General features: G+C 44.0%; 1 protein-coding gene across 1 annotated transcript in view; it reads left to right on the top strand.

The window, feature by feature from the left end:
* The first annotated feature begins 2,834 nt into the window (after positions 1–2,834).
* The window catches only part of FAM167A (family with sequence similarity 167 member A), a 104,517-nt gene continuing 89,109 nt past the window's right edge, over positions 2,835–18,242 (top strand). The window contains exon 1 of the mRNA XM_040348336.1: positions 2,835–3,058. The gene's annotated coding sequence lies outside the window, so the exon portion shown is untranslated. The remainder of the gene's footprint in view (positions 3,059–18,242) is intronic.

The following is an 18,242-nucleotide window of genomic DNA, read 5'->3' as shown; positions in this document are numbered from 1 at the left end:
CCGGTGATCACGGCAGGAGTGTGGATCTGTGTGTGTAAACACACAGATCCACCTCCTGTCAGAGGTGAGGAGACCAATGCTGTGTTCCCAGTACAGAGGAACACACATCGGTCTCCTCCCCTTGTGAGTCGCCTCCCCCCTACAGTTAGAACACACTTTAGGGAACATTTTAACCCCTTCAGCGCCCCCTAGCGTTAACCCCTTCCCTGCCAGTCACATTTACACAGTAATCAGTGCATATTTATAGCACTAATCGCTGTATAAATGTGAATGGTCCCAAAAACGTGTCAAAAGTGTCTGATGTGTTCGCCGCAATGTCACGGTCACAATAAAAAATCGCAGATCGCCGCCATTACTAGTAAAAAAAATAAAAAAATAAAATGCCATAAATCTATCACCTATTTTGTAGACGCTATAACTTTGGCGCAAACCAATCAATATATGATTATTGCGATTTTTTTTACCAAAAATATGTAGAAGAATACGTATCGGCCTAAACTGAGGAAAGAAAATGTTTTTTTTTTTTTAATTGTAATATTTATTAAATAAAAAAGTAAAAAATATTGTTTTTTTTTTTTTAAATTGTCGCTCTTCTTTTGTTTATAGCGCAAAAAATAAAAACCACAGAGATGATCAAATACCACCAAACGAAAGCTCTATTTGTGGGGGGGAAAAAACATAAAGATTTAGTTTGGGTACAGTGTTGCATGACCACGCAATTGTCATTCAAAGTATAACAGCGCTGAAAACTAAAAATTGGTCTGGGCAGGAAGGGGGTGAAAATGCCCTGTATGGAAGGGGTATTATATTGTGTGTGCTTGCAATAAATACATTTATTTTCTTCCTGATAATAAGCATTTTAACCACTTACCAACCGCACCGTGTACATTTACGTCGGCGGAATGGCACGGCTGCGCAAAGTAACGTATATTTCCGTTACTTTGAGTTTCCCTGCCGCGAGCTCCGTGACCGTGCCCGCGGGACCCGAATCTCATCGGGAGCAGTGATCAATGTCGTGTCACAGTAAGCCCCGCCCCCTACAGTTAGAATCACTCCCTAGGACACACTTAAACCCTTCCTAGCCCCCTAGTGATTAACCCCTTCCCTGCCAGTGTCATTTACACAGTAATCAGTGCATTTTTATAGCACTGATCTCTGTATAAATGTGAATGGTCCCAAAATAGCGTCAAAAGAGTCCGATGTGTCTGCTATAATGTCGCAGTCATGATAAAAATCGCTGATCACCGCCATTGCTAGTAAAAAATAAAAATATTAATAAAAATTCCATAAATCCCCTATTTTGTAGATGCTATAACTTTTGCGTACAATAAACACTTATTGCAATATTTTTTTTAACAAAGATATGTAGAGGAATACGTATCAGCCGAAACTGAGAAAAAAAATTGCTTTTTTTTTTCAAAATTGGGGATATTTATTATAGCAAAAAGTACAAAATATTGCTTTTTTTTTTTCAAAATTGTTGCTCTATTTTTGTTTATAACGCAAAAAATAAAAACCACAGAGGTGATCAAATACCACCAAAAGAAAGCTCTATTTGTGAGACAAAAAGGACTTTAATTTTGTTTGGGAGCCACATCGCACGACCGCGCAATTGTTAAACAGTTAAAGCGACGCAGTGCCGAATCTCAAAAAGTGGCCTGATCATTTGGCAGCCAAATCCTCCGGGGCTGAAGTGGTTAAAAACAGTTGAACAAATATTGTGCCGAATAAAAAATGAGAACTACTGTCTTTTTATTCTTTGTGGCCTCTGCTTTCAGAAAACTTATATAGCCAGATTCATAGAGAGTTACGCCGGTGTATCAGTAGATACACCGACGTAACTCTAAATCGACGCTGTCCTAAATTTAAGCGTATTCTGGAAACCAGATACGCTTAAATTAGGCTAAGATACGAGTGGCGTAAGTCTCCTACGCCGTCGTATCTTAGGGTGCAATTTTCCCGCTGGCCGCTAGGTGGCGCTTCCATTGAGTTCGGTGTAGAATATGTAAATGACTAGATACGCCGATTCACGAGCGTACGTGCGCCCGGCGCAGTAAAGATACGCCGTTTCCGTAAGAGTTACGCTGCGTAAAGATAAAGCTGCCCCTAGCTGGCCTAGTCAATGTTAAGTATGGCCGTCGTTCCCACGTCAAAATTTACGTCGTTTGCGTAAGTCGTTCGTGAATGGGGCTGGACGTCATTTACGTTCACGTCGAAACCAATACGTCCTTGCGGCGTACTTTGGAGCAATGCACACTGGGATATGTACACGGACGGCGCATGTGCTGTTCGTAAAAAACGTCAATCACTTCGGGTCACCAAACATTTACATAAAACACGCCCCCCCATCCTCATTTGAATTAGGCGCGCTTACGCCGGCCCCATTTACGCTACGCCCCCGTAAGTTAGGAGGCAAGTGCTTTGTGAATACAGTACTTGCCTCACTTACTTACGGCGGCGTAGCGTAAATAGGATACGATACGCCGCCGGAAAGATGCGCCCGGCTACCTGAACCTGGCTAATAATGTTCTGCAGAGGATTTAAGTACTTTTTATAGCCAAAAATGCAGATTTTTACACGAGTGCAAAAATCTAAAAAAAAATTAAAATGCTCAAGAGCCGAACTGGTTAATATTTAGATATCAAAACTCCTTGATATACGGATTTAGAGGAGAGCGTTCGCGTAGACTTGACGAGCAAACATGGCGGGCGATAGGACCCTTGCATCCCCCTGGCCCTGCAGGAAGGTAGCCTAGATGTGTCCTCAGCCCTCTGGATATAAAGGAGAGAGAAGCTGCGCTGGAATAGCTCTGTCGTCTCCTGGCAACTGTCCTGACGCAACAAAAAAGTCATTTGGAGAAAAAAAAAAAAAAAGAGAGAGGGACATAGAAAATGGGGAGGCACAGCCCAGAGTGAATGCAGACAAGACACAGCAGCCAGCATGCACAATGACCTGCAGGTTGGGAGGAGATGCAGACAGTAACATCTGTGCAGCAAGAAGACCACAAGAAACAGAAGCCAGGACTGCTTCGGTGAGCCTCCCTGTCTGACTCTTATTGGTATGTGTTGTCTGGCCTGTTTACTCCATGCACCTGTGTATGACGACAGCCATAGGGGCCAGGTCATGCATTGTTATAGTGAGATCCATGCATAGTATTCACCAACAGAGCAGCGGTAATGTTCAAAGTGCGCAGAGCCACCAATCACCCAGCACCTCATTGTGGTCAGCTCTGTGACAGATACCGTACTGGATGGTTGCTATAGGTTACCAGGCTTTGGATGGCGCTCTTGCTTGATAAAATAACTTGTGTTGTGCTACTGTAAGTTGATAATATTATTATTATTAATGTAAAGAATGTGGTCCTCTAGGTTGGCCATTCCTAAAGGGGTTGTAAAGGTACAATTTTTTCCCCCCTAAATAGCTTCCTTTACCAGGGCCGATCCTAGGCAGGGTGCACAGGGTGCATTGCACCCAGGCGCCTGCAGAGGTGGGGGCGCCAAACATCCAACAGATTCTCTAACAGAAGCCCTCTCTGTGTCCATCACAGAGGCCCCCCTCCAGGTCCCAATAACGTACTCTGCTTCTCTTCCTGTATTTTGTTTATTGTTAAGAGATCATGTAAGGATCCCAGGGTAATGAAGACTTTGTGGGGGGAGCATCTCTGTGGTTGACTCATTGCCAAAGAAACATTTGTAAAGGGGAGGAGTTAGTAAAATGACGACGCCCATGTGGGGGCACCAGAAATATTTCTGCACCCAGGCGCCTGTGACCCTAGGATCGGCCCTGTCCTTTACCTTAGTGCAGTCCTCCTTCACCTACCTCATCCTTCAATTTTGCTTTTAAATGTCCTTATTTCTTCTGAGAAATCCTCACTTCCTGTTCTTCTGTCTGTAACTCCACACAGTAATGTGAGGCTTTCTCCCTGGTGTGGAGTGTTGTGCTCGCCCCCTCCCTTGGACTACAGGAGAGTCAAGACGCCCACTAACACACAGCTCCTTTTTCTATCTGCAACGTAGAGAGCGTCCTGACTCTCCGGTAGTCAAAGGGAGGGGGCGAGCACGACACTCCACACCAGGGAGAAAGCCTCTCATTACTGTGTGGAGTCACAGACAGAAGAACAGGAAGTGAGGATTTCTCAGAAGAAATAAGGACATTTAAAAGCAAAATGGAAGGATGAGGTAAGTGAAGGAGGACTGCACTAAGGTAAAGGAAGCTATAGAGATATATAAAGAGGCTGGTGATATAATTATTATTTCATTAAAGCGGGAGTTCCGCGGCAAAACAGGTTTTTTTAAATAGCATTTTGAAACGCTGGTGGTACAAAGAAATTAGTACTCACCAGTCTAATCCTCATAGCCGCAGGCATGGCGATATCATTGGTAACCTTACTAATTGTTGGGCAGGGATTGATGAAATCAGTTCACTGAAGAAGGTGAAATATTTATGTCTTTGATAGGGATTGGTGACAACATCGCTTGAGAAAGGACTTTATTTCCTGCTACAGGTCCAAAGGTTTGGGGAATGTTGTTTGTCAGTTGACTAGATATTGGAGACACCACTATGAGTTCACAAGGGATTGGTGACATCAATACCAGTTTACTCGTGGCTGGCGACATCACTCTTGGTTCACTACTTGGTAACATCACTGTCAATTCACTATGGATTGGTGATATCAATATCAGTTCACTAGAGGTTGGTAACATCAGTATCAGTTCATTAGTAGTTGGTTACATCACTGTTGGTTCATTATGAATTGAGACTTTGGTATCAGTTCACTAGTGGGTGGTGACATCAGTGTCAGTTAACTAGTGGGTGGTGACATCAGTGTCAGTTAACTAGTGGGTGGTGACATCAGTGTCAGTTAACAAGTGGGTGGTGCCATCAGTGTCAGTTAACTAGTGGGTGGTGCCATCAGTGTCAGTTAACTAGTGGGTGGTGACATCAGTGTCAGTTAACTAGTGGTTGGTGACATCAGTGGTTGACTAGTGGTTGGTGACATCACTGTCAGTTCTCTAGGGACTGGTGACATCAGTGTCAGTTAACTAGTGGGTGGTGCCATCAGTGTCAGTTAACTAGTGGGTGGTGACATCAGTGTCAGTTAACTAGTGGTTGGTGACATCAGTGGTTGACTAGTGGTTGGTGACATCACTGTCAGTTCTCTAGGGACTGGTGACATCAGTGTCAGTTAACTAGTGGGTGGTGCCATCAGTGTCAGTTAACTAGTGGGTGGTGACATCAGTGTCAGTTAACTAGTGGGTGGTGCCATCAGTGTCAGTTAACTAGTGGGTGGTGACATCAGTGTCAGTTAACTAGTGGGTGGTGACATCAGTGGTTGACTAGTGGTTGGTGATATCACTGTCAGTTCTCTAGGGACTGGTGACATCAGTGTCAGTTAACTAGTGGTTGGTGACATAGCTGTCAGTTCACTAGGCATCACCATGACTTCATTAGGGATTGGTGATGTAACCATTGTCAGTAACAACACTATCAATTCACTATGGATTAGTGACATCAGTATCAGTCCGTTAGAGATTGGTGACATCGCTATCATTCCATTAGTTGGCAATTTCACTGTCCGTTCATTATGGATTGAGACACTGCTTTCAGTTCTCCAGGGACTGGTGACATTAGTGTCAGTTATCTAGTTGTTGGTGACATTGCTGTCAGTTCACTAATTGGTGGCATCAATATGAAAAATATCAATTCCCTTGTGTTTAGTGACATCAGTATCAGTTTACACATGAATGGGGACATCAATTAAATTCCTTTAGGGGTTGGGATGATTAATATCATTCTAATATGTGTTAGTGGCATCACCATCACTTCATTAGGGAATGAACTATTCTCAATAACATTGCTATCAATTTAATAGTGTAGCACTTACCACTGAAGGAACTGCTGAGTATTTTGGGCGGCATGTTACCTCTATTTTCTCGCTGTCCAGGGTAGTAGTAGAGAGTTGAAACAGTTCAATGTCCACACTTCACCCTTTTTTTCTAAGATTTATTTGCAGAACTTGGTAAGAAAATAAGAAGTTGTTGGAGGGGTGGAAGGGTAAATAGGTAGGTTCAGGTGTTTAACCACTTAAGCCCCGGACCAATATGCTGGCTAAAGACCAAAGGTGTTTTTACAGTTCGGGACTGCGTCGCTTTAACAGACAATTGCGCGGTCGTGCGACGTGGCTTCCAAACAAAATTGGCGTCCTTTTTTCCCCACAAATAGAGCTTTCTTTTGGTGGTATTTGATCACCTCGGCGGTTTTTATTTTTTGCGCTATAAACAAAAATAGAGCGACAATTTTGAAAAAAATGCAATATTTTTTACTTTTTGCTATAATAAACATCCCCCAAAAACATATATAATATTTTTTTTTTCCTCAGTTTAGGCCGATACGTATTCTTCTACCTATTTTTGGTAAAAAAAATCGCAATAATCGTTTATCGGTTGGTTTGCGCAAAATTTATAGCGTTTACAAAATAGGGGATAGTTTTATTGCATTTTTTTTTTTTTACTACTAATGGCGGCGATCAGCGATTTTTTTCGTGACTGCGACATTATGGCGGACACTTCGGACAATTTTGACACATTTTTGGGACCATTGTCCTTTTCACAGCAAAAAATGCATTTAAATTGCATTCTTTATTGTGAAAATGACAGTTGCAGTTTGGGAGTTAACCACAGGGGGCGCTGTAGGAGTTAGGGTTCACTGTGTTAGTGTTTACAACTGTAGGGGGGTGTGGCTGTAGGTGTGACGTCATCGATCGTGTCTTCCCTATAAAGGGAATGACGCGATCGATACGCCGCCACAGTGAAGCACGGGGAAGCCGTGTTTACACACGGCTCTCCCCGCTCTTCAGCTCCGGGGACCGATCGCCGCACTCGAGCGGCGATCGGGTCCGCGGGACCCGCGGTCCCGGTCCCGGAGCTTCGGACCGGGTGGCGGGAGCGCGCCACGGGCGCGCGCCCGCGACCCACGGCTGGGTACAAGTACAGGACGTATATATACGTACATGTGCCCAGCCGTGCCATTCTGCCGACGTATATGTGCAGGAGGCGGTCCTTAAGTGGTTAATCAAAGTAAGGAAACACTCCTGCTTCCAGCAAACAGTTCTTGTCGCCACCCTAGCCAGAGTGGGTATTGCTCACCCGGATAGATCCCTCTCACTGTAAGAATTGTGGTAATACTGCGCTGTCAAGTAGAATAACAAAAAAAAAAAAAAATGCTGCAACTTTAAATGTGAGACACACACAAAATGGACCAATATAGAAAAAACAAGCTGCGCAAATAACGTGATAATTCAAACAAAAAACCAACTAGCATGCATATTTGAATTCATAGTGCAAATCAATGTCCTATATTCAAAGGAAAGGACGCATCAGATGGTGGTTTGATAGCTGGAAACACACTGCTCTTCTACAAGAAAAATGGTGACATCAAACCAAAAGGAACCACAGAACAGTGATGGTATAGAAAGGAAATCCTCAATAACAAACTGCCTTTTACCGAAAGGGAAGATCCCAACCAGAGATCTTCTGTTGGCGTGTGGCTTTCTAACCCAGCCTAGGGGTCTATAGCGGGATATCCTTTCTCCGGTATCAAATGAATCTCCAACCGCTCACAGATGATCAGTTATAATTACAGCCAAGGTGAGGAAGGATATGGGAGGAGCTATCCCGCTATAGACCCCTAGGCTGGGTTAGAAAGCCACACGCCAACAGAAGATCTCTGGATGGGATCTTCCCTTTCGGTAAGAGGCAGTTTGTTAGGAAGGTGGAGGATTTCCTTTCTATCTCATCACTGTTCTGTGGTTCCTTTTGGTTTGATGTCACCATTTTACTTGTAGAAGAGCAGTGTATTTCCAGCTATCAAACCACCATCTGATGCGCCCTTTCCTTTGAATATAGGACATTGATTTGCTCACCCCTTTTCACTTGGACTCATTAGAATGTGTCGTAAATAGGGCAACCTATTTGTTATAGTGATTCCAACATATCAATAGCACTATGAATTCAAATATGCATGCTAGTTGTTTTTTTGAGGGAGCATGATTGACGGCCAGCTCTGGCACGTCACCCTCCCCGAAGACAGCCGGAACAGGTCTCGGCTCTTCACGGCGCTATACGGCGCCTGCGCACAGACTATACGCAGGTGCCGTGAAGCGCCAAGTCCTATTTCGGGTATTTCCGGAGAAGCGTGACGTGCCATAGCCGGCCGTCAATCATGCTCCCTCTCCATAGGAACGCCCATTCCCCGCGGGGAGTCGTAATCTTCTATCTACAAGTGCACAGTGAGTAAGGGGATAAAAAAATAAAGACAGGCATACTGTAGCTCGCGCTACTATGCCGAATTTTATGCTAGAAGAATTTTTTTTTTTTTTTTTTTTTATTAATAGGGTGAACCCCCGCTTTAAGTGGTTAAGTAATTCTGTACAGCTGTAATAAATATATGTGAACCATTTATCTTACAATCAGACACTGCGATTCGGCACTGCATCGCTTTAAAGGGACACTAAAGGCAGAAATGTTTTTTTTTTTTAAATAACAAACATGTTATACTTACCTCCGCTGTGCAGTTAGTTTTGCAGCGGCGCACCGAGTCATCCGCTGTGATTGACAGCAGCGCCAGCCAATGGCTGCGCTGCTATCAATCCGCCCAGCCTAGCCAATCAACGGCCAGGCTGGGAAACCAAGAACATCACGTGAACGCGCCCGGGAATTTCAAACGGTCAGGTAAGTAAAACGGGGGCTCGGGGGGGGGGGGGGGGGGGGCTGGTACCATCGGATGTTTTTTTTAAGGTGAAAAAACTTTTACCTTTACAACCCCTTTAACTGACAATTGCACGGACATGTGACGTGGCACCCAAACAAAATTGACGTCCTTTTTTTTCCCACAAATAGAGCTTTCTTTTGGTGTTATTTGATCACCTCTGTGGTTTTAATTTTTTGCACTATAATCAAAAATAGAGCGACAATTTTGAAAAAAAATATATATTTTTTACTTTTTGCTATAATAAGTATCCCCAAAAATATATAAAACAAAAAACAAATGTTTTCCTCAGTTTAGGCCGATACGTATTCTTCTACATATTTTTGGTAAAAAAAAATGCAATAAGCGTATATTGATTGGTTTGCGCAAAAGTTATAACGTCTGCAAAATAGGGGATAGTTTTATGACATTTTTATTACTATTTTTTTTTTACTAGTTATGGCAGCGATCTGCGATTTTTTATCGTGACTGCGACATTATGGCGAGCACATCAGGCACTTTTGACGCTATTTGGGACCATTGTCATTTATGCAGCGATCAGTGCTATAAAAATGCACTGATTACTGTGTAAATGACACTGGCAGTGAAGGGGTTAACCAGTAGGGGGCGGGGAAGGGGTTAAGTGTGTCCTAGGGAGTGATTCTAACATTGTGGGGGCTGGGCTACAAGTGACACGACACTGATCTCTGCTCCCGATTACAAGGAACAGATGATCAGTGTCCTGTCACTAGAACAGAGAGATGCCTTGTTTACACAGGCATCCCCCCGTTCTGACTCTCTGTGACACAATCGCGGGACACTGGCGGACATTGTGCGCTCGCTAGGCGGCAGATTCAAAGCAACGTACCTGTAAGTTGCTTTGCCTGCCCATGCCATTCTGCCGATGTATATCTACTTGAGGCAGTCGGCAAGTGGTTAAGCAATACAATCTGGTATTGCACCATCCCAGACTGCATCCTCCTAGTCCTCTCAGACCTGTGCATGTCACTCACCAGCCCTCCTGGATGCGACCAGTTGTTCCTCTCCATGAAAACTTTCCCGGAAGTGCTCTCTTCCGCTGTCCTCTCCTGCTCCTAGTTCTGTGCCTCCTGCCCTGGACACCCCTGTGGTTTGTAGAGGGTCTCGTCTGCACCCGAGCCGAGGCCCAAGATCACCCCTACAGACTTGGGAGCTTCCTCAAAGGCCCTGACAGCCTAGCACTTCATCTCCAGCTCTTCCACCCCAATACCGCCTCTCCGGCTGGGCTGACCCTGGGGATTTTCTAGGAGTTTTAAAGGCAGAAGGTTTTTTATCTTAATGCATTTAGATAAAAAAAAACTTTGTGTGTAGCAGCCTCCCCAACACCCCTCAAATTACCTACCTGAGCCCCTTCTCTCTCCAGCAATGTCCATGTTCCCCTCAGCCACCCAGGATACTCCTCCTGATTGGCTGAGACAGAGCAGCGTCGCCATTGGCCCCCGCGGCTGTCAATCAAAGTCAGTCAGCCAATCAGGGGAGAGAAGGGGTGGGACCAGGTTGGGGCTCCATGTCTGAATGGATACACAGAGCTCTGACTCGGCTTTAGTGCCCCCTGTAGCAAGCTTCTGGCTGAGGAGCACTCAAAGGAGGGAGGGGCTAGGAACAGCAAAGAGGGACCCGAAAAAGGAGGATCCAGGCTGCCCTGTGCAAAACCAACTGCACAGAGGAGGTAAGTATAACATGTTTGCTATTTAAAAAAAACCCAAACAAGCCTTTACAATAACTTTAAGGAGGCCTGCCCCTGCCAATCCAGGTTGGGGATTGGTCAGGGCTCCCTTAACCCCCAAGGCTCCACCTCTCCTCTCCTTTTCTCTTCCCAGATTTTTCCAGCAAACTGTAGAAAAAAGAGGGAGGTCTTAGTGATGCTGCCTGTGAGTCACCAGCTGCTACCCTGAGCCACTCCCAGCCCAGATCAGATTAAAACAAACCTAAAGCCTAAAAGCCTAAATTGACCTATCCTACAAACTATTATGTCTATTACCTACCTACCATGAGGGCGCTACACTTATGTATAATTGAATGAGTACTGTTTTTCCTGGAGTTCTCCATTAAATATTGCATGCAGTGCAGAGAAAAAATATTTTAGCATCCATTCTATCTGATAACGGTTCTCTATGAGAGCACCAATGAGCATCGATGTCTACAACCCAATCCTTTCATTTGGTTGGTATGAACAGGGCTGATGCAAGGATTTTTGACACCTTAGGCCAGGGATATGCAATTAGCGGACCTCCAGCTGTTGCAAAACTACAAGTCCCATCATGCCTCTGCTGATGGGTGTCATGCTTGTGGCTGTCAGAGTCTTGCTATGCCTCATGGGACTTGTAGTTCTGCAACAGCTGGAGGTCTGCTAATTGCATATCCCTGCCCTAGGCAAAACCAAATTTTTGCCGCCCCCTCGGCTCCACCCCTGACCCCACCCCTTTTCCCTGGCAATGTATACCCCATCTTTTTAATAAAGCACCCATAAAATGAAGCCCACCAGCACCCATCAAATGCAGCCTCATCAGCTCCCATCAAATGCCGCCTCACCAGCACCCATTAATGCAGCCTCACCAACGCCCATCAAATGCAGCCTACCAGCGCCCATCAATGCAGCCTACCAGTGCCCATCAATGAATGTTTGCTTGCTTCTATTCATTCGGGAGTCGGGACACAGACACAGTCCTCTACTATGTGCAAACAGAGCGGCGGCTGCCTGCTGATGCTGAGACTTTGTTGCTTGCTGCAGAGATAAGAGAGTAGAAACACCAGTGGCCGGGCGCCCCCTAGGCAGAAGTGCAACCTAGGCAGCTGCCTAGTGGTAGCACCGACCCTGGGTATGAAGGAGTACAGATTGGATGAACTCTCCTTGGGATGGTGCTCCTCGAAGGTTATGACCTCTATCGCACTTTCTGACTACTTGAACCACTTTAGCTTTAGTACGTTCATTTTTGATGATTTACAGTATGTCACTAGTTCTGTCCGCTGTGACCTGGTGGTTTTGCCAGCTGTGTGTATCTGAAGATCCTTTAAGAAAAGCCATCTATGAAGGTATGCTGCACCTGTTTTGCTTTGAAAGCCCATTATAAGGCTAATAATAACCTAACACAGTAATATTGTGGCACTCATTGAGTTTGGCTTCCTGTGTGCTTCCGGCTTGGATCAATAAAACACGGTTAGGTCTCCGCTGACATGAAAGAGCCCGGCTGACTTAGAAGGCAAATACAGTAAATCCTCCATTGTGTGCTCTGTATACAGAGGTGTAATAGAGAGCGTTCCTGGTGCTGAGTCAGCGCCCAGACATTACTCACAGACAGACATCAAAAGTGTATTGTGTTATGTGCCTGCACAGAACCGCATATATATATATATATATATATAAAAATATCAGTAGCCGGATTCAGGTAGAGCGGCGTATGTTTAAGCCGGCGTAGCGCATCTCATATGCGCTACGCCGACGTAACATAGAGAGGCAAGTACAGTATTCACAAAGCACTTGCTCCGTAAGTTACGTTGGCGTAGCGCAAATGGGCCGGTGTAACCCCGCCTAATTCAAAGTAGGCATGTAGTGGGCGGGCTACATTTAAATGAACCATGACCCCATGTTAATGAGGGCCGTTCGTATGGCGCATGCTCAGAATCACGTCGCAAATACTCCCTACGTAACGACGTCGGCTCAATGCTTTCGACGTGAACGTAACCTACGCCCAGTCCCATTCACGTACGCTTACGCAAACGACGTAAAATATGACGGCTGTTCCGTCGTCCATACCTTGCATGGGCTGCGCCATCTTTTTGGTGGTTTATCTTTACGCCGGCGTATATCTTACGTAAACGGCGTATCTTACTGCGACGGGCTTACGTATGTTCATGAATCGGCGTATCTTGCTCATTTACATATTCGACGCGTAAATCCACGTACACGCCCCTAGCGGCCAGCGTAAATATTCACATAAGATACGACGGCGTAGGAGACTTACGTCGGTCGTATCTTGGCCAAATTTAAGCGTATCTGGTTTCCAGAATACGCTTAAATATACGACGGCGCGCATTCGGACTTACGACAGCGTATTTACTGATACGCCGTTGTAAGTCTTTCTGAATCCGGCTACAGGACTTTTTTTCAGCGGGAATGCGGGGGAACACAGTTCCGGCACCTCCAGCACAAGGGGTCTATTGTAGTTGAGGAGATCTATTGTTTCTGGTGGGAGATCTATTGTTGCTGGGGATGGGTCTTATACTGCTGGGGTCAGTTGTTGGGAGAGATCTACTGTTGAGGGAGGGGGTCCATTGATGTTGGCTGTGAGAGATGTGTTGTTGATGCCAGGAGTCTATTGTTGCTTGGGGGGAATTTTGTTGTGGGTGATCCATTGTTGCGGGGGGATCTATTGTTGCTGGGGGGTATTGTTACTGGCTGCAGGGGATCTATTTTAGTGCTTTTCTTGTTATTTCCAAATTTCATACAAATTACAGTACTGGGAGGTGGGTAAGGGGTGAAACCAAGGAATGGTGCTTGTAGGTGGGTAGGGGCGGAAAAAAGAGGTGACTCAGAAAGGGGGAGTTCCTGCACCTATTCTCTAAGAAAAAAAGCCCTGAATAATATAAATAACAAAATAATAATGATACAATATTTGATATAATATAATACAAAATGGTATTATAATCTATATAATTAATGTTAAAAAATATGAATCATTAAAATTGCAATCCCCAAATTATTTGAATATTAGTAACCCGTATGAATAATGGTTCATACTGAATATACAGTGCCTTGAAAAAGTATTCATACCCCTTGACATTTTATTGGGATTTTATGTGATAGACCAACACAAAGTGGCACATAATTGTGAAATGGAAGGAAAATGATAAATTGTTTTCAAAAGTTTTTACAAATAAATATGTGAAAAGTGTGGCGTGCATTTGTATTCAGCCCCCCTGAGTAAATACTTTGTAGAACCTTTCACTGCTATTTTAGCTGCAAGTCTTTTTGGGAATGTCTCTACCAGCTTTGCACATCTAGAGAGTGACATTTTTGCCAGTTCTTCTTTGCAAAATAGCTCAAGCTCTGTCAGATTGGATGGAGAGCGTCTGTGAACAGCAATTTTCAAGTTTTGCCACAGATTTTCTATTGGATTTAGGTTTGGACTTCGACTGGAGCATTCAAACACATAATTATGCTTTGATCTAAACCACTTCATTGTATCTCTGGCTGTTTGTTTAGGGTTGTTGTCCTGCTGGACATCCCTCTGCCACAGTCCCAAGTCTTTTGCAGACTCTGAAGCCTCGTACACACGACCGGCGAAACACATCGTTTTCCTCGTTGAGTTCCTTGTTAGGCTGTCGAGGAACTCGACAAGGCAAGTTTCTCCATTCCCATCGAGGAAAAAGAAGACATGCTCCCTTTTTGGCTCGACGGGATCCTCAACAGTTTCCTCGTCGAAAAATGTACACACGACCGGTTTCCTCGGCAAAAAAAAAATCCCAGCAAGTTTCTTGCGTACGAGGCCTAACAGGTTTTCTTCTAAGATTGCCCTGAATTTGGCTCCGTCCATCTTCTCATCAACTCTGATCAGCTTCCCTGTCCCTGCTTAAGAAAAGCATCCCCACAACATGATGCTGCCACCACCATGTTTCACGGTGGGGATGGTGTGTTCAGGGTGATGTGCACTGTTAGTTTTCTGCTACACCTTCTTCCACATGTTTGCTGTGTCCTCCACATGGCTTCTTGCAAACTGCAAACAGGACTTCTTCTGGCTTTCTTTTAACAATGGCTTTCTTCTCGACACTCTTCCATAAAGGCCAGATTTGTGGAGTTCACGACTAATGCCCTGTACACACGATCGGTTCATCCGATGAAAACGGTCTGATGGATTTTTCCATCAGATATCCGATGAAGCTGACTTCATCAGTCTTGCCTACACACCATCAGTTAAAAAAACGATTGTGTCAGAACGCGGTGACGTAAAACACAACGACGTGCTGAGAAAAATGAAGTTCAATGCTTCCGAGCATGCGTCGACTTGATTCTGAGCATGCATGGATTTTTAACCGATGGACGTGCCCACAGACGATCGTTTTTTTCTATCGGTTTTTTAACCATCAGATAATTTTAAAACAAGTTCCTAGTTTTTTCACCGATGGATAAAAAAACGATGGGGCCCACGCACGATCGGTTCGTCTGATGAAAACGATCGTGTGTACACGGCATAATAGTTGTCCTGTGGACAGATTCCACCACCTGAGCTGTGGATCTCTGCAGCTCCTCCAGAGTTACCATGGACCTCTTGGCTGCTTCTCTGATTAATGCTCTCCTTGCCCCGCCTGTCAGTTTAGGTGGAAGGCCATGTCATGGTAGGTTTTCAGTTGTGCCATACTCTTTCCATTTTCGGATGATGAATTGAACGGTGCTCTGTGAGATGTTCAAAGCTTGGGATATTTTTTTATAACCTAACCCTGCTATAAACTTTAAAACTTTATCCCTGACATGTCTGGTGTATTCCTTGGTCTTCATGATGCTTTTTGTCCGCGAAGGCTTCACAAAACAGCTGTATTTGTACTGAAACTAAATTACACACATATGGACTTTTTTTTTACGAATTAGGTGACTTCTGAAGGCAATTGGCTCAACTAGATTTTAGTTGGGGGTATCAAAGTAAAGGGGGCTGAATACAAATGCATGCCACACTTTTCAGATATTTATTTGTAAAACATTTTGAAAACTAGACATGTGCATTCGTTTTCGTCCGAATGCATTTTGGTCCGAATTTCGGGTATTTTCGTTATCGTTTTAACAAAAACGAATACGCAGAATCTGAAAGATCCGACATAAAAAAATGCTTTATTTTAGTTTTCGTTGCTACAACAGTTCGATATAGATAGATTTGACATGACGTTGACAATAGCGATCTGTGTCTATCGAACCTGTGGTCGAATGTGCCTAACCTTAACTCTATTAATCCAGAATTATTCTACATAGAGAGGAAAGATTCGACAGAGAAAAAAGATTCAACATTATAGAGACAGTGTTGGGGTAGACCATTCGACATGAACGACGAAGATTCGACGAAGCAGCGAAAAACGTACAAATGTTGAATCTGTCTGTAGCGCTCACCCCCGAAGGAGCCGCTGGTTTTTGTTTGGGATCGGCCTATTAAGTTAGTTTTTTGACTTGGTCTAGGGTGATAGCTGTGAGTGTGAGTAAAGAGCAAGTGTCCAGGCGTCAATTGAGTTTTTAATGCTTTTTTCCAAGGCCCAACATGGCCAACATCAACGTGACACACAGTAGAGAAAGGTTGATGAGCGTAGAGAAACTTTAGTATCAGGCCCTGCATATGAAAGAGAGAGCAAGCCTGCTCTCAGCAATAATGTAACCCAATTCGTCGCCACCACAATCAGAGTGGGTAAAGTGCCCCCGGACAGGCGTCTATCACAGGCCTGGCAGCCGGAGCACCACTTAAGGATCACTGGGAGGAAACAGGCCTCTGCCACAGGCTTGACAATTTGAGATTTGTGAGACTAGATTGAGTAAATCCTCCCAGTCAATTAAGATAGTGTCACCCACTGACAGCTTGAACATACCTGTCATGCAGTGTGGTGACTGGATCCCCGATGGTTCGTCTAGGCCTCCTGGACAACCCTCTGATTTTAGGTTCTCCCGAGCCAACCCCCCACCGCACAGCTCCCGGCTTAGGATCCTCTCAGCAGAAGGTTGGGACCCAGCCAGTCGCTGGGGGCCCCTCTCTAAGTTGGGATGAGGCTCCGCATGGTGCGTGACCTCAGTAGAGCAGGCCACGGTGGCGGGGGCCCATGGATGCGCGCACCAACGAGGCGAGAACTCCTCTGATTGGCTGCTGGGAGAAGGTGGGTTTGTCAGAACCCCTCTAGCGCCAGCTGCCGCCCGGGGGTGATAACGCATCCCCCCGGAGCGCAGACTGACCCACAGGAAAATTCTGAAAATGGCAACAGCCTAAATTTCCATAAACTGTGAATGGGAGTAAGTTAATCCTCCCATTCCCACTACCTTTAGCGTAGCGCCCGTACTAAAAGTAAGGGGGCGCTACATGTCATTGAAGGATTATGGTGTCTGTCGAAAGTTCTAAGAAGATTCGACGTAGCAGCTAAACTGTACGACGCCGCAATCGTACATTTCTGGTCAAATGCTTCGCCCATAAGCTATAAAAGAATTTGGATGTTGATTGACTAGTAATAATAATTTATAAATAAAATTATTACTAGTGTCATACAACATTAGAATTCTTCTATAGCTTGTAGGCGGAAAATTCGACCAGAAATGTACGAGCGCAGCGTCGTACAGTTTAGCTGGTCCGTCGAATCTTCTTGGAACATTCGACAGACACCATAAGCCTTCAATGACAGATTCGATCTTAATTAAAGGGGTTGTAAAGGTTCGTCTTTTATTTTTGTAAATTGGTTCCTTTAAGCTAGTGCATTGTTGGTTCACTTACCTTTTCCTTTGATTTCCCTTCTAAATGTTGTTTTTCTTTGTTTGAATTTTTCACTTCCTGTTTCTCCTCAGTAAGCTTTCCATCATCATCTGAGTGGTGGAAAGTAATTTAGAACAGCTTACTGAGCACCTTACTGAGGAGGAACAGGAAGTGAGAAATTCAGACAAAGAAAAAAAACATTTAGAAGGGAAATTGAAGGAAAAGGTAAGTGAACCAACAATGCACTAGCTTAAAGTAGCCTATTTATAAAATAAAAAATGAACTTTTACAACCCCTTAAATTCGGATTTTGGGACAAATGCATTTTTTAATTAAACAAAATAAATAAAAACTAATTTCGGGAGTAACTAAATAAATCAATTTTTCGGACGAAAACTAAATTCCGAAACAAGATATTTCAGTGTGCACATGTCTATTGAAAACCATTTATCATTTTCATTTCACTTTACAATCATGTGCCACTTTGTGTTGGTCTATTACATAAAATTAAATAAAATATATTTACATTTTTGGCTGTAATATTACAAATGTGTAAAATTTCAAGGAGTATGAATACTTTTTCAAGGCATTGTAGCTTTGTATAAGAATTTTTTTGTATAAATGAAAGCTGTACTTAAATATTTCAATGTACAGTAATGCTTCATTTCTAGATTCACTCATCCCTATCACAACCTACGGTGGTTGGGGAAATCCTTTGGTGTGTAAAACTGACAGCCCAATATTCAGACTATCCATATTGATGCCATTACCATACCACTGGATGACAAATTTAAGGTCCCAGTACTATTAACTAGTACCTTCTGGCACCTGCAAGCCTATGAGCAAGCTATAGAAAGTTTATATTTTTCAGTTATGCACTCAATGGATAATTTATAAGGTACACATATCTAGGTAGCACATTGTCAACAACAATATTCCTACATTCTAATGTTAGGTCCAACAGAAACTGAATCTCTTGATGATGTTGTCTATGCTGTCCCTTCGTTGTATATGTGCATGGGATAGTCTGCAA

This window comes from Rana temporaria, chromosome 4 (genome assembly GCF_905171775.1).
Source record: "Rana temporaria chromosome 4, aRanTem1.1, whole genome shotgun sequence".
Lineage (NCBI taxonomy): Eukaryota > Metazoa > Chordata > Amphibia > Anura > Ranidae > Rana > Rana temporaria.
This window is presented reverse-complemented; position numbering and strand designations above follow the sequence as displayed.